The sequence below is a fragment of the Bos grunniens genome, chromosome 17 (genome assembly GCF_055505025.1).
Source record: "Bos grunniens cultivar Pamir isolate PY7600 chromosome 17, Bosgru_T2T1.0, whole genome shotgun sequence".
Lineage (NCBI taxonomy): Eukaryota > Metazoa > Chordata > Mammalia > Artiodactyla > Bovidae > Bos > Bos grunniens.
The window spans coordinates 27,060,510-27,074,503 of NC_141181.1; the positions used below are offsets into that span (position 1 = coordinate 27,060,510).

The 13,994-nt window shown below is 37.7% G+C and overlaps 1 long non-coding RNA gene across 17 annotated transcripts in view; it reads right to left on the reverse strand.

Moving 5' to 3' along the window:
* Window positions 1–2,804: 2,804 nt before the first annotated feature.
* LOC147355130 (uncharacterized) overlaps window positions 2,805–13,994 on the reverse strand; it is a 487,872-nt gene continuing 476,682 nt past the window's right edge. For 15 of the 17 annotated variants that reach the window (XR_015144240.1, XR_015144249.1, XR_015144251.1 and 12 more), the window contains 2 exons: window positions 3,420–3,487; window positions 2,805–3,289 (listed from right to left, as the gene is read on the reverse strand). This is a non-coding gene — a long non-coding RNA (uncharacterized LOC147355130). The remainder of the gene's footprint in view (window positions 3,290–3,419; window positions 3,488–13,994) is intronic. The other 2 variants (XR_015144248.1, XR_015144254.1) reach the window with 1 other exon arrangement.

Consider the following 13,994-nt stretch of genomic DNA (forward strand, 5'->3'; position numbering starts at 1 on the left):
AATGCATTCCTTCACCTTACTGTCCTGGATAGGATATACTGGAGGAGAAAAAGGGTGTAGACACTAAGGAAATTGTTGTAATTGTCTCAGTGAGAGACATCAAGAAGTAGATGGGGATGTTGATACTGGAGCTGGAGAAGAGTAGGTAGATTTGAGAAATATGCTCTGATACTAAACAGATGTGCTGGTAAAACATAACATCTGCAGGAATGCAAATGAAAAAGAGGTATAAAAAATGACTCTTAGGATCATGCTTTAAGAAGCTGAATGATTGAATAAGAATCTGAGTTCCTGAGACTAGTGAATTTGCAGATGGATATCATTCACCACTAATCAGTTTAAAAGATCTGCTATACCAACCAACAAGGGTATAATCACTGTGAATTTGTATTCCTTTGCTAACCAGACATTATCTTATTTTGAGTTAGTGTATATAATTCAACTGAATCCAACTATATTTCTTTAAAAATATGAACCATCCCATATGGAGGGGAGGGATTAAGATTTCAGTTTTGGATGTGATAAATTTGAAATTTCTCTCTGAGACCCTGAAAGGAAATACCAAGCACACACTTGGAAGGGCATGTAGGAGACTGCAGAGATCTGGAACAGAAACATAAATTTGAAACATGGTATTGAGCTGGTCTTTAAAACCTTGTAAATCAGTCATATAATTATCAGGGTGAGTCTAAGACAGAAAAGGGGCTAAAACGATCCCTGTGTAGTACATAATTTTAGAGGCCAAACAGAGGCAAGAGAACTGAATTTAAAAAATGCTGAGAAAGAAATATTACTGAAGAAGAGGTAAAATGACTAATAATTTATGACAAAATATGGCCATTTGTACAAGACTGATGATAGGTTCATCTCTCTGAATGACACCTAAAGATCAAAGACTATGAAGATGGAAAGTTTTATCTTGAGTTTCTGCATGTTGAGGTCATTGATGACCAGGATGAGCACAGATTCACTGTAATTCTGGAATTAGAAACTGATTTTGTAATTGAACAGTGAGTAGAAGGTGAGGTACAGAAATACTACATACACAATTCTAAATTTAGAGACAGTTGTAAAAGGGAGCAGTGGATCTGGTGGGCTTCACATATACTATGGGGCAAAAGTTTCATTAATTAGAGCATATCTGTGAAAGTGTTAGTCGCTCAGTAGTGTCTGACTCTTGCAACCCCATGGGCTATAGCCCACCAGGCTCCTCTGTGCATGGGGTTCTCCAGGCAAGAATACTGGAGTGGGTTGTCATTTCTTACCCCAGGGGATCTTCCCGACCCATGGATCGAACCCAGGTCTCCAATACTGCAGGCAGATTCTTTACTGTCTGAGCAACCACTCAATTGAAATGCAGACCATAAGTGGTACAAGAGAGGATTTAAATAAAGGTGCAGATATAAGGAATCTAGAGTGGAAGGGATTCATGGCATAAGTAGAGAAATTATTTCTTCCTATGAAGAAATGGTTTACGGGAAGAAATCATTTTAACAGGAGGGAAGATAATTGGAACAAAAGCAACGGTATGTAGGTCACAGAATATGATGGTGAGATGTGTAGCTGCTTATTTATTTTTTCAATGAAATGTGGGTAAGACTACAGCTGAAAGTGAGAGGGGATGAAGACATATGGAATATCTGAGGGGAAATCAAAGGGTGCAAGGTAAACATTTTAGGAACTGAGGGAAAGGAACGCTATTACAAATCAAAAGGAATGAATAATTTTGTATTTTTAATGTTAAACTGTAAGTGATAAGAAAACATTAACAGTGGCTTAATTAATATTAACTTTTGTATTTTTTATACATATGGATAGACAGACATATGGATAGAAGAGTCAGTGTGAGGCTTTCATGATTGTCAGGAAACCAGACTTGCAGATTTTACTCCACCAACCCTAAAGTTGCTTCCTCCTCATGGTGCACGTGGCCTGTTTAGGTTCCTGGTACCACCACTGATATCCCTCTGAGGCAGCAGAAGTAGGAAAATGATAAAAGGAAGGAGAAGCAAAAATTCTTTCTCTTCAAGCATAATTCCCATTAATTTCCTGCACCATTTTATATTTTCTACAGTTCTGGCCAGAACCTAGTCACATAGTCACGCTTAGCTGCAAAAAAGACGGAAAAGCAGTCATTTCCAGGGAGACAAGTATCCAGTGATAGTTAGGGATCTACTGCAACAGAATCAGGAACACAGTTATTAGGCACTGTGATCATACATTTTATTTGTCAACTTGAATGAGCACCTTGCCTAGATAGTCAGAAAATCGATCTTTCTGAATGTATCTGTGAAGATGTTTCCAGAAAAAAAAAATTAGCTTTCTGTTCAGTTAACTATATAAAGAATATCTGCCCTCACCAGCATGGATGGGGCATTATCTAATCTGTTGAGGATCTGGATAAACAAAGGGGCAGAGGAGAATGAATTCTCTCTCTCGAGCTGAAATGTCTGTTTTCTTCTGCCCTTCTTCTGCCCTTACTCTTGATCCTTGGACCTGTGGTCTTAGACTGAATTAGACCACTGCTTTCTCAGTTCTCCAGCTTGTGAATGGTAGTCTATGAGACTTCTTGGCCTCCACAACTATGAAAGCCAATTCCTGTAAGAAATCTCTCACTCTCTCTCTCTATATGTGTGTGTGTATTCTCTCTCTATACACACACACACACACACACACACACACACACATGAGAACTGATAGCATAGCAAGAAATTCATATTTTTAAAGAAATAGAGTTTGATCCAATTGAATTATAAACAGTAACTCAAAGTTACATCTGATTAGATAAGGAAGACGAATTTGCAGTGGTTATATGCACATTTATTTGTCCAGCACATGCTTTATACTGATTGAAGGTGAATAGAACCTCATTCTGGAACATGTTATTATTTATCCAGATAATTTGCCTTCAATTCATGATCAGTTTGTATCCCTCTATCATATTCATTGAAGTGAATTAAAAATAAAACTATATATATACACACACACAGACTTCAGGTATATACTTGCTAATACTATGCAATAATTCTAATTAGTATACTTTATTATTATACTTTCAACTTATGTCCCTGTTACCCATCTCTTATTCTCACCCCACACTTTTTTTTCTATTATTAAAATTCTATTAATAATACATTTATAATTCAAAAGCAATTATGACTTTGGCTATTAAGATACATCTTGAGAACTATGGAGGTAAATATGGAGGTATTCTAGCTGATGAAAACTGAGGCCTTCTTTACTGGCTTCATGACATCATTCATACTGTGGAATATGGGAAAGCTGTACCCTGTAACAAATGAAGAAATTCTCATTTGAGCTGAAAATGGCAATCATATTTTATCCTCTCAATTCTCATATGATAAACATTTCTGATTTTTGATAGCTCAATATGAACCAAAAAAGTTGTATTTGTTTACCAATGATTGACTATCATTTGGACAGGATCTCTTCAGGAATGATGAAATTAAAGTGTTTAATTGGTATCCTAGAAAGAATAAAGGAAAGCCATTGTGAGGTGGCCAGAACACTCAAATCACCCCTTGTAGAGTCAGAAAAGGTTACAGTATCAAATAACCCTAATTTTTCTGTGTAATAAAAACAAAACAAAAAAGCAAATGATGTGTGTTTACTTACTGCTCAAGCTGCATGATCAGTTAACATGGGTCATTAAAGAGCTTTGTTCGAAATAGGCTTTCAAAAGCCCAAACTAACAAAAATTCTATCATTTTCTTGCTGCTCAACTGAAATATGTGGCTTTTTCAACTAGTCTGTGAATTGGAAGAAAAAGATTAGGAAATCATGATAGGCTTTTTATTACTAAGGACTCTGAGTGATAGGTCTTTCTTCATAGCGCTTTGGCCAGAGCCACACGTAGCCTCACGCTTTTTGGATAATACAGAAGAGCCATGATAAATGTAACATTTCCTAGGTATTAATATCTACCTCAATCTCTTATTTTGATTACCAAATTCTGTATTTTACCCCCCTAACACCCAGTGATTTTGTGATTTATAATAAGAAATATATATTTCATCTTTCACCCCTTTCTGGAACAGAGCTCCTAAAATCCTTGTAATTTCTATGATGGTCTTTTATTGAGGTGACATTTGTACCTCATCTAATAATGGGGGCTGGTTTTCAGGAGAATCAACCATGTGATTGGACAACTGGGACTTCCAGCCCCGCCCTCTGACCTCCATGGAGGGGAGAATTGCTGGAGGTAAGTCCATCACCAGTGGTCGGGGATGTAATCAAGCATGTCAAGAGGCCATAGGGTCACAAAGAATCGGACACAACTGAAGCGACCTAGCACGAACACACACGCGCACACACACCTATATAATGAAGCCTCCGTATAAACCAAAAGGAGGGGATTCAGAGAGCTTCCAGGATGGTGAACCAGAGCTTTTCCAGGGGTCACCATGCCAGGCCCAACTTTACAAGGACAGAATCTCCCTTGTTTGGGATCTCACTTTATGCATCTTTTCATCAGGCTACTGATTTCCTGCCTTTGTGCTAACTCGCTTCAGTTGTGTCCAACCCTTTGTGACCCCGTGGACAGTAGCCTGCCAGGCTTTTCTGTCCGTGGGATTCTCCAGGCAACAATACTGGAGTGAGTTGCTATGACCTCTTCCAGGGGTCTTCCTGACCCAGGGATCAAACCCACATCTCTTGTGTCTCCTGCATTGGAAAGCAGGTTCTTTACCACTAGTACCACCTGGGAAGCCCTGCTTTTAATATCCTTATAATAAACCAGTTATCTAGTGAGTAAACACATTTCTTGAGTCCTGTGAGCTGCTCTAGCAATAAATTGAGCCCAAGAAAGAGACTGTGTAGAGCTCTGATTTATAGCCAGTTGGTCAGAAGTGCAGGTAACAATCTAGACTTGCTTGTAACTGGGATTTCAAGTGGAGGACACTCTTGTGGGACCGAACACCTAAAGTGCAGAGTCTGATGCTATCTTGGGTAGAAAGTATCAGAATTGAGTTGAATTGTAGCACACCCAGCTGGTATCTGAGAACTGCATGCAAACTTTTAGAATTAAGTGTAAAACACTTACCCTTAAAAAAAAAAAAAAAAAGTTTGAGGATTTCACAGCCTATTTAACTCTCAGAGATTCTTTGTTGTCATTGTTTAGTTGCTTAGTGCAGTCCAAATCGTTGCAACCCCATGGACTGCAGCATGCCAGGCTTCCCTGTTCTTCACTATTTCCTGGAGTTTGCTCAAACTCATGTCCATTGAGTTATACCATCATCAATGGACAGAGGACAAACAACAATCTTGTCCTCTGTCATCTGCTGCTCCTCCTGCCCTCAATCTTTCCCAGAGTCATGGTCTTTTCCAATGAGTTGGCACTTTGCATCAGGTGGCCAAAGTATTGGAGCTTCAGCTTCACCATCATTCCTTCCAATAAATGTTCAGGGTTGATTTCCTTTAGGATTAAATACCTTGATCCCCTTGCTGTCCAATGGACTCTTAAAAAAATAGTTTAATTAATTTATTTTTATTGGATGATAATTACTTTACAATAATGTGATGATTTTTGCCATATATTGACATGAATCGGCCACAGGTACACATGTACTGCCCAAGGCTAACCCTTTCCCAACTCCCCAGTGGACTCTTAAGCGTCTTCTCCAGCACCACAGTTCAAAAGCATCAATTCTTTGGTGCTCAGCCTTCTCTATGGTCCAACTCTCACATCCATACATGACTGCTGGAAAAACCATAGCTTGGACTATAGGGGCCTTTGTCAGCAAAATGATGTCTCTGTTTTTTAATATGCTGTCTAGGTTTGTCAAAGATTTTCTTCCGAGGAGCAAACGTCTTTTAATTTCATGACTGTAGTCACCATCAACAGTGATTTTGGAGCCAAAGAAAATAAGACTGTCACTCTCTTCATTTCCCCCCATCTATTTGCCATGAAGTGATGGGACTGGATGCCATGATCTTCATTTTTTGAATGTTCAGTTTTAAGCCAGATTATTCACTCTCCTCTTTCAATTTCATCAAGAGGCCCTTTAGTTCCTCTTCACTTTCTGGATTAAGGTGGCATCACCTGCATATCTGAGGTTGTCGATATTTCTCCTAGCAGTCTTGATTCCAGCATGTGATTCATCTGGCCCAGCATTTCACAGCATGTACTCTGCATAGAAGTTAAATATACAGAGTAACAATACACAGCCTTGATGTATTCCTTTCCCAGTATGAACCAGTCTGTTGTTCTATGTCTGGTTCTAACTGTTGCTTCTTGACCTGCATACAGATTTCTCAGGAGGCAGGTAAGGTGGTCTGGTATTCCCATCTCTCTAAAAATTTTCCATAGTTGTGATCCACACAGTCAAAGGCTTTAGTATAGTCAATGAAGCAGACATAGATGTTTTCCTGGAATTCCCTTGCTTTTTCTATGATCCAACAGATGTTGGCAATTTGATCTCTGGTTCCTCTGTCTTTTCTAAATTCAGCTTGAACATCTGTAAATTTTCAGTTCATGTACTGTTGAAGCCTGCCTTGAAGGATTTTGAGCATAATCTAGTTAGCATATGAAATGAGTGAAATTGTGTGGAACTTTGAACATTCTTTGGCCTTGCCCTTCTTTGGGATTGGAATGAAAACTGACCTTTTCCAGTCCTATGGCCACTGCTGAGTTGTCCATATTTGCTGGGATATTGAGTGCAGCACTTTAACAGCCTTGTCTTTTAGGATTTGAAATACCTCTGGAATTTGGAATTCCATTACCAGTTCCAGTTGGAATTCCATTACCCCCTCTAGCTTTGTTCATAGCAATGTTTCCTAAGGCTGACTTTACACTCCAGGATATCTGGCTCTAGGTGAGTAATTACACCATGGTGGTTATCCAGATCATTAAGATCTTTTTTGTACAGTTCTTCTGTGTATTCTTGCCACCTCTTCTTAATATCTCGGCTTCTGTTAGGTCTATACCATTTCTGTCCTTTCTTGTGCCCATCTTTGCATGAAATATTCCCTTAGTATCTCGAATTTTCTTGAAGAGATCTCTAGTCTTCCCCATTCTATTGTTTTCCTCTATTTCTTTGCATTGTTCACTTAAAAAGCCTTTCGTATCTCTCCTTGCTACTCTTTGGAACTCTGTACTTTATTCTGATTGGCCACATAAGAAATTGGTCTAGGAACATATATTTTCCTTGTACACTATGCATCTTCCTTAGGTTATTACCTGCATGTAGATATTTTGGGGGCCACAGCACAGTTTTTGTCTTTAAAGCTAACTTCTATCTTTTAGAAGTGACTCATTTTTGTCAGAATATATTTCTCTAAAATTTGATAAACTCACATATTTTTTGGATATGTTTAAGTTCAAATTTTGTTTTGTTTTACACTCTACCTCCTAGTCCCCATCTATCTTTCTTCTGAATTTAATATTGGACAACTTAAGTATATTGAATTTGATGGGAAACCCGCATCCTTAATCTGATCTTTGTTATAAGTCATTGGATTGAAATAATTCACTGGGAGTCACAAATATGTGTTCCTTTTCTATTCTGGGTTTAATTTAATCACTTGAGAGAGACTTAAGGTTGGCTATTCCCATTCTCTCCCAATCTTATTTTTTGTTCTTCTGGGTTGAACATAGTTTGCTTTCCAATGGTCAACATTTTTTTCTGAACTTTTTTCTTTTAATACCCTGGCAAATATAACCCATCAATACCAACACACTTTAGAAGGTTGTGTATTTTTACCTATTCTCATAGATCTATAAGTTTATTAAGCAAGTTACTTTGCCTCCATTTAATTTCAGTTGATGATTTTTCTAAGAATTTTGCCACTACAGATCGTGCCTTGTTATCTTCCCAGACTAGGATATCAATTTTCTCATTATGCCACATAGTTTAGTTTTTTTCCTTTCCCTTTTGATGTCCATTTCTTTACTAGTCAGTACTGGTTAGGTTGTGCTGTATTAAAACAAACTGTCAAAATCTCAGTGACTTAAATTCTAAGTTAAACTTACAGTCAGTCAGATTTATGTCCAGTAGAGTTCTGTGGCAGTGTGGAGGATTCTCTGCTTCATATCGTCACTCAAGAATGAAGATGAAGTACAGCACAACATCCTGGAATTAAAATATTTATCTGGAACAAACTAGCATATCTTTCCAAGGCAAAGAGAAGCCAGAGGAGCAGCAGCCTGGCTTCAAAATTGTGCACATCTCTTTCCTTCCAGTTTGTTGTCCAGGTTTAGTAATACTGTTAGGCACCTCTGGTGGCTCTGTCTCTGTGTGGCTGTGGCTCTATCACTGTGTGGCTCTCTCTGTGTCTCTGTGGCTCTGTCTCTGGTAGCTCAGACTGTAAAGAATCTACCTGCAATCCAGGAGACCTGGGTTTGATCCCTGGGTAGGGAAGATACCCTGGATAAGGGAATGACTACACACTCCAGTATTCTTACCTGAAGAATTCCATGGACAGAGATTATAGTCTATGGGGTCGCAGAGTTGGACACAACTGAGAGTAAAACTGCCCTAACTGCAAGGAAGGGTGAGACATAGGATTTATTTTACATAGTAACCATTGCCCTCTCTGGGACTCTTATCATGAGATAATTTATTCTTAAGCTCTTTATTAGACATGCTTATCATTATCTATTTTGTTCATTGTAATGAATAAAATAAGGTCTTGTAATTCTTTTGCACAAAATATTCTGTTGCTTCTCCCTAATTAAAATATATAGTACAAATACTTAAGCTGACTTTCAAAGTCTTATTAATAGGGAAAACCTTTTTTTTTTCCTTTTTTCCTTTTGGCTCTCTACCCACAACTTGTGGGATCTTAGTTTCCTGACCAGGGATCAACCTGTGCCCCTGCAGTGGAAGCATGGAAACTTAACCACTGGACAATCAGGGAAGTCCCCGAAATTTAGCCTTAAAGTGTGATTCTAATCTCTCAGATCAGATCAGTCGCTCAGTCGTGTCCAACTCTTTGCAACCCCACGAATCGCAGCACGCCAGGCCTCCCTGTCCATCACCATCTCCTGGAGTTCACTCAGACTCACGTCCATCGAGTCAGTGATGCCATCCAGCCATCTCATCCTCTGTCGTCCCCTTCTCCTCCTGCCCCCAATCCCTCCCAGCATCAGAGTCTTTTCCAATGAGTCAACCCTTCGCATGAGGTGGCCAAAGTACTGGAGTTTCAGCTTTAGCATCATTCCTTCTAAAGAAATCCCAGGGCTGATCTCCTTCAGAATGGACTGGTTGGATCTCCTTGCAGTTCAAGCTATATTCTGTTAGTATCAATTGTTGTTGTTCACTTGCTCAGTCATGTCTGTCTCTTTGTAACCCTGTAGACTGTAGCACAACAGGCTTCCCTTGTCCATCACCATCTCCTTGAGCTTGCTCAAACTAATGTCCATTGAATCAATGATGCCATCCAACCATCTCATCCTCTGTTGTCCCCTTCCCCTCCAGCCTTCAATCTTTTTTAGCATCAGGGTCTTTGCTAAGGAGTTGGCTCTTTGTGTCAGGTGGCTGAAGTATCGGAGCTTCAGTTTCAGCATCAGTGTCCTTCTAATGAATATTCAGGATTGATTTCCTTTAGGATTGACTGATTTGATCTCCTTGCAATCTAAGGGACTCTCAAGGGTCTTCTCCAACACCACAATTCGAAAGCATCAAATCTTTGGCGCTCAGCTTTCTTTATAGTCCAACTCTTACATCCATACATGACTACTGGAAAAACCATAGCCTTGACTAGATGGACCTTTGTTGGCAAAGTAATGTCTCTGCTTTTGAATATGCTGTCTAGGTTTGTCATAGCTGTCTTCTGAGGAGCAAGCACCTTTTAATTTTGTGGCTGCAGTCACCATCTGTAGTGATTTTGGAGCCCAAGTCGGTCACTGTTTCCTTTGCCATGATCTTCATTTTTGAATGTTGAGTTTTAAGCCAGCTTTTTCACCTCCTCTTTCACCTTCATCAAGAGGCTCTTTAGTTCCTCTTCACTTTCTGCCATAAGGGTGGTGTCACCTGCATATCTGAGGTTATTGATATCTCTCCTGGCAATCTTGATTTCAGCTTGTGCTTCATCCATCTGGGCATTTTGCTGGTTAATACTTGGTCTCATATATGGTTTCATATATTTGCTCTCTGAATAGAAGAATTTTACCCACTTAGAATTATTTTAATCAGATATTCATTTTTATTCTCCTAAATCTACTAAATCCTAGCATTTCCAATGGCAATAGCAATACTTAGGTCTCAGAATAAAACCTGAAAAAATGGACTATCAATTCACTTTGGGTTTATACTCTATTATAGGAATTTGGAATTCTATTCTATTGTTTCCTAAAAGCATTTTCAAAAGGCATTCATGCCCTTAATAGCTTTTTTTTTTTTTTCCCCCAACCATTCCTATCTGGTATTCTTCATCCAGTAAAGTCCAGTCACTGGAGAGCTAGATTCCAAACCTGTTTTACAGGTTCTATAATCTAAATATATTATGTCTTCTAATTCTTAATGTCTCATCAATTAAGGATGTATAACAGCATTTGCTATATCATTTTCACAGACTTACTATAGGAACCAAATCAAATGCAGTCTGCAACAAGGTTTTAAACACTGTACATCATTGTTGTACTGATGTTGTACAGTACATCGCACATCCGTTTCACTGATATAATTTCCATTATTGAAAATGCACTGCTAACATTCTCTTTGAAAGTCTATACTGTATTCTCAAGCCACATTTAATTACTCTTTGTTTCTTAAGCACTTATTAGTTGTAATGATTTTACAATTAAAAAAACAAAACAGCCTCACAGCACTTGAGGTTCTTTTGTTTCTATCCCTAAATATTCAGTCACCTTCCTATAAACAGGGGTTGGTGTTAAACATGATTTCTGTCAAGCTCAGTACTTGGTAAGTGTCCAAAATTATGTCAAACAAAATTAACACATTTCTCCTTCTGGCTTGTTCACATTTAGTATCATTATCTAAAAATATGTGTTAAAGAAAAAAAAATCGCTAAACAAAGAAATTTGAATCTAGTTCAAATGATCATTTTGTCATTCATGAATAAATCAGAATTACTGGAGTTTAGAACAAAAGCACTTTAGTCTGTGTATGCATATACAACCTGAATTTCAGTCTATTCAGTAAAAATCAACAAAAAAACCAAATGTATGTTTTGGCTAACTTATCCATAAGATCTTTAAAAATCCTATTTCTGTTTTTAAATCTAAGTTCAGTCCTTAGGGTGAATATCTTTTCTAGGAGAAAAGTCAATCTCTTCTTATCTCAGTTCCTTCTGCAATGTTTTCAGTAATCTTATTAATAATATTTAAGGTTCTTACTGTTTTGCTTATAGTGAAAATTAGAACTAAAATATGCTGAAGCTAAAATCATCACTGTTCTATATCAGAATTATCAATGGAAATATAAAAGTTATAGATTCATAATTCATGAAAACTGAAGCACCCTTAAATATTATCTGATGAACTTAGCACAGTCTCAGTAATGAAAAACCCTGAACCCTGGAGGGTTTAAGTGAGCTTCCTGTGTCTGCACTGCTTGGGAGTACCAGAAACGGATCCAGACTCCTATATCCTGGCCTCACAATTCTGAAAAGTGACCTCTCTCACTGTCTGTTAAATTACTGGATATAGATGTGGCTAGAAGTAGGGAGAGTAACAAAAAAACTATTAAAATATTTCATTAAAGAAAGGATGAAGATAAACTAGAGCAGAGCTGACAAGAGAGATTAAGGAAACACTGAAACTACGTAGGAAGCAGGATAGAGGCATTACGGTGATGAAGAGATAAATAGATGGAAGAGTAATATATTCATAGAGATTCATGCTTAGTCCACGTGGTTCTCCATATCTCTACAACTGGGAATATAGGAGCAAATGAATCCTTACATGGGGACAGAAAGATGAAGACTCATTGTTTTTTCTTTCTTTCTGGTTGTGCTGGGTCTTCATTGCTGTGTGGACTTCTCTCTAGCTGAAACTCTCTCACTGTGGTATGGAGGCTTCTCATTGCAGTGGGTTCTCTTGTTGGGAGTATGAGCTCTAAGGCACATGGGATTCAGTATTTGGGGCTCCCAGATTCTAGGGCACAGGCTCAGTAGTTGTGGTGCCTGGCCTTAGTTGCTCTGTGACATATGGGATTTTCCCGAATCAGAGATCAGAGTGTGTCTCTGACTGTGTCTCCTGCATTGGCAGGCAGATTCTTTACCACTGAGACACCAAAGAAGCCCAAATACTCACGTTTTGACAAGCTGACTTTTAGGTGCAAAAGGCAGTCCAAGCGGAATTTCTAAAAAACAACACTGATATTTTGAGTTTGATTTTTTTCTTTTCTTAAACTGAGTCACTTGGCTGTATGGAAGAAATTAACACAGCATTTTTATTACCTCAAAAAAAAAAAAAAAAAAGAACATTCGTCTGTCGATGGACATGGTTTCTTTTTAAGGTAATAAAAATTTTTAAATTGCTTGTGATGATTGCAAAACTGTGTTAACATGCTAGAAATCAATTGAATTGTACACTTAGAAAGAGTGAGGGAGAAGAAGATGAGTGAATTTAGGAAGTTTTATGGAACAATAAACATACTATCCTTGGTGAAAGATACAGCCATACCAAAAGACTGGTGGCGATTAGGATTGATGTATGTGCACCCCCGTATGTAAAACAGATAGTGGAAACCTACTGTAAATATAGCACAGGGAGCTCAGCTCAGTGTTCTGTGACCTAGAGGGGAGGAAGGCAGGCGGGTTGGAAGGGAGGTTCAAGAGGGAGGAATATATTTTACATATAGCTGATTTGCTTCATTGTACAGCAGAAAGTAACACAATATTGTAAAGCAACTACATCCCAATTTAAACAAATATTAAAATAAAAAGAAACCACATATACTAATTAGCAGTCACTCCCAGTTCCTTTAAAATAGTCCCTTCACTGGCAACCGCTCATCTACTTTGTCTCTGTAAATGGAATCATATGACACGTGGATTTTTGAGCTGTTTTTCACAGACCATAATTTTTTTTTTTTAATATTCATGCATGTCCTATTTTACACATATACTTTCTCTCTCTGCCATCAATTTGGGTGGAAATTTGGATAGTTTCTACTTTTAGACATTATGAATAATGCTGCAAAGAAAACTAGTTTATGTTTTTATGTGAGTATATGTTTTAATTTCTCATGAGTATATATTTCATAGAGGAATTACTTGGTCATATGATAATTCTCTGTATAACTTTATGAGGAACTGTCAAACTCTTTTTCAAAATTGCTGCCACATTTTACAGTCCTATGTGCAGTTTATAAAGGGGTTTCATTTGTTTCCACATTCTTGCCAACATTTGTTATTGTTTTTTCTTGTTTTTTTTTTATTACAAGTATATTAGTGAAGTGTGAAAACATACTGTGGATTTGAGGTACATCTTACTTACAGATAATGTTATTGAGCATTTTTATGTGTTTATTGGCTATGTATATCTCCACTTTTTTTTAAATTATTATTGAGTTGTAAGAGATTTTTTTACATAATTTAGATAGAAGTCCTTTATCAGATAAGTAATTTGTAAATATTCACTTCCCATTTCAAATGTTGTCCTTATTTATGACATTGTTTACAACACAAAAGTTTTAAATTTTGATTAATTACAATTTATTTATTAGTATTTTGGTGACTTGTGCTTTTGATGTAGTAGCAAAAGAACCTTTACTTAATCCCATGTCACACAGATTTACTCATGTATTTACTTGTAACATTTTAGGGCTTTTTAAGAATTTACTGGTGGTCCAATGGTTAGGACTCCACAGTTTCATTGCAGGGGGCATGGATTCAATCCCTGGTCAGGGAACTAAGATTCCACGAGGTACACAATGCCGCTCGCTCTCTCGCTCTCTCGCTCGCGCGCTCTCTCTCTCTCTCTCTCTCTCTATATATATATATATAAGCTTTTCTTCTTAAATTTAGATCTATGAATTACACTGGCTTAATTTTTATATTTGGTTTTG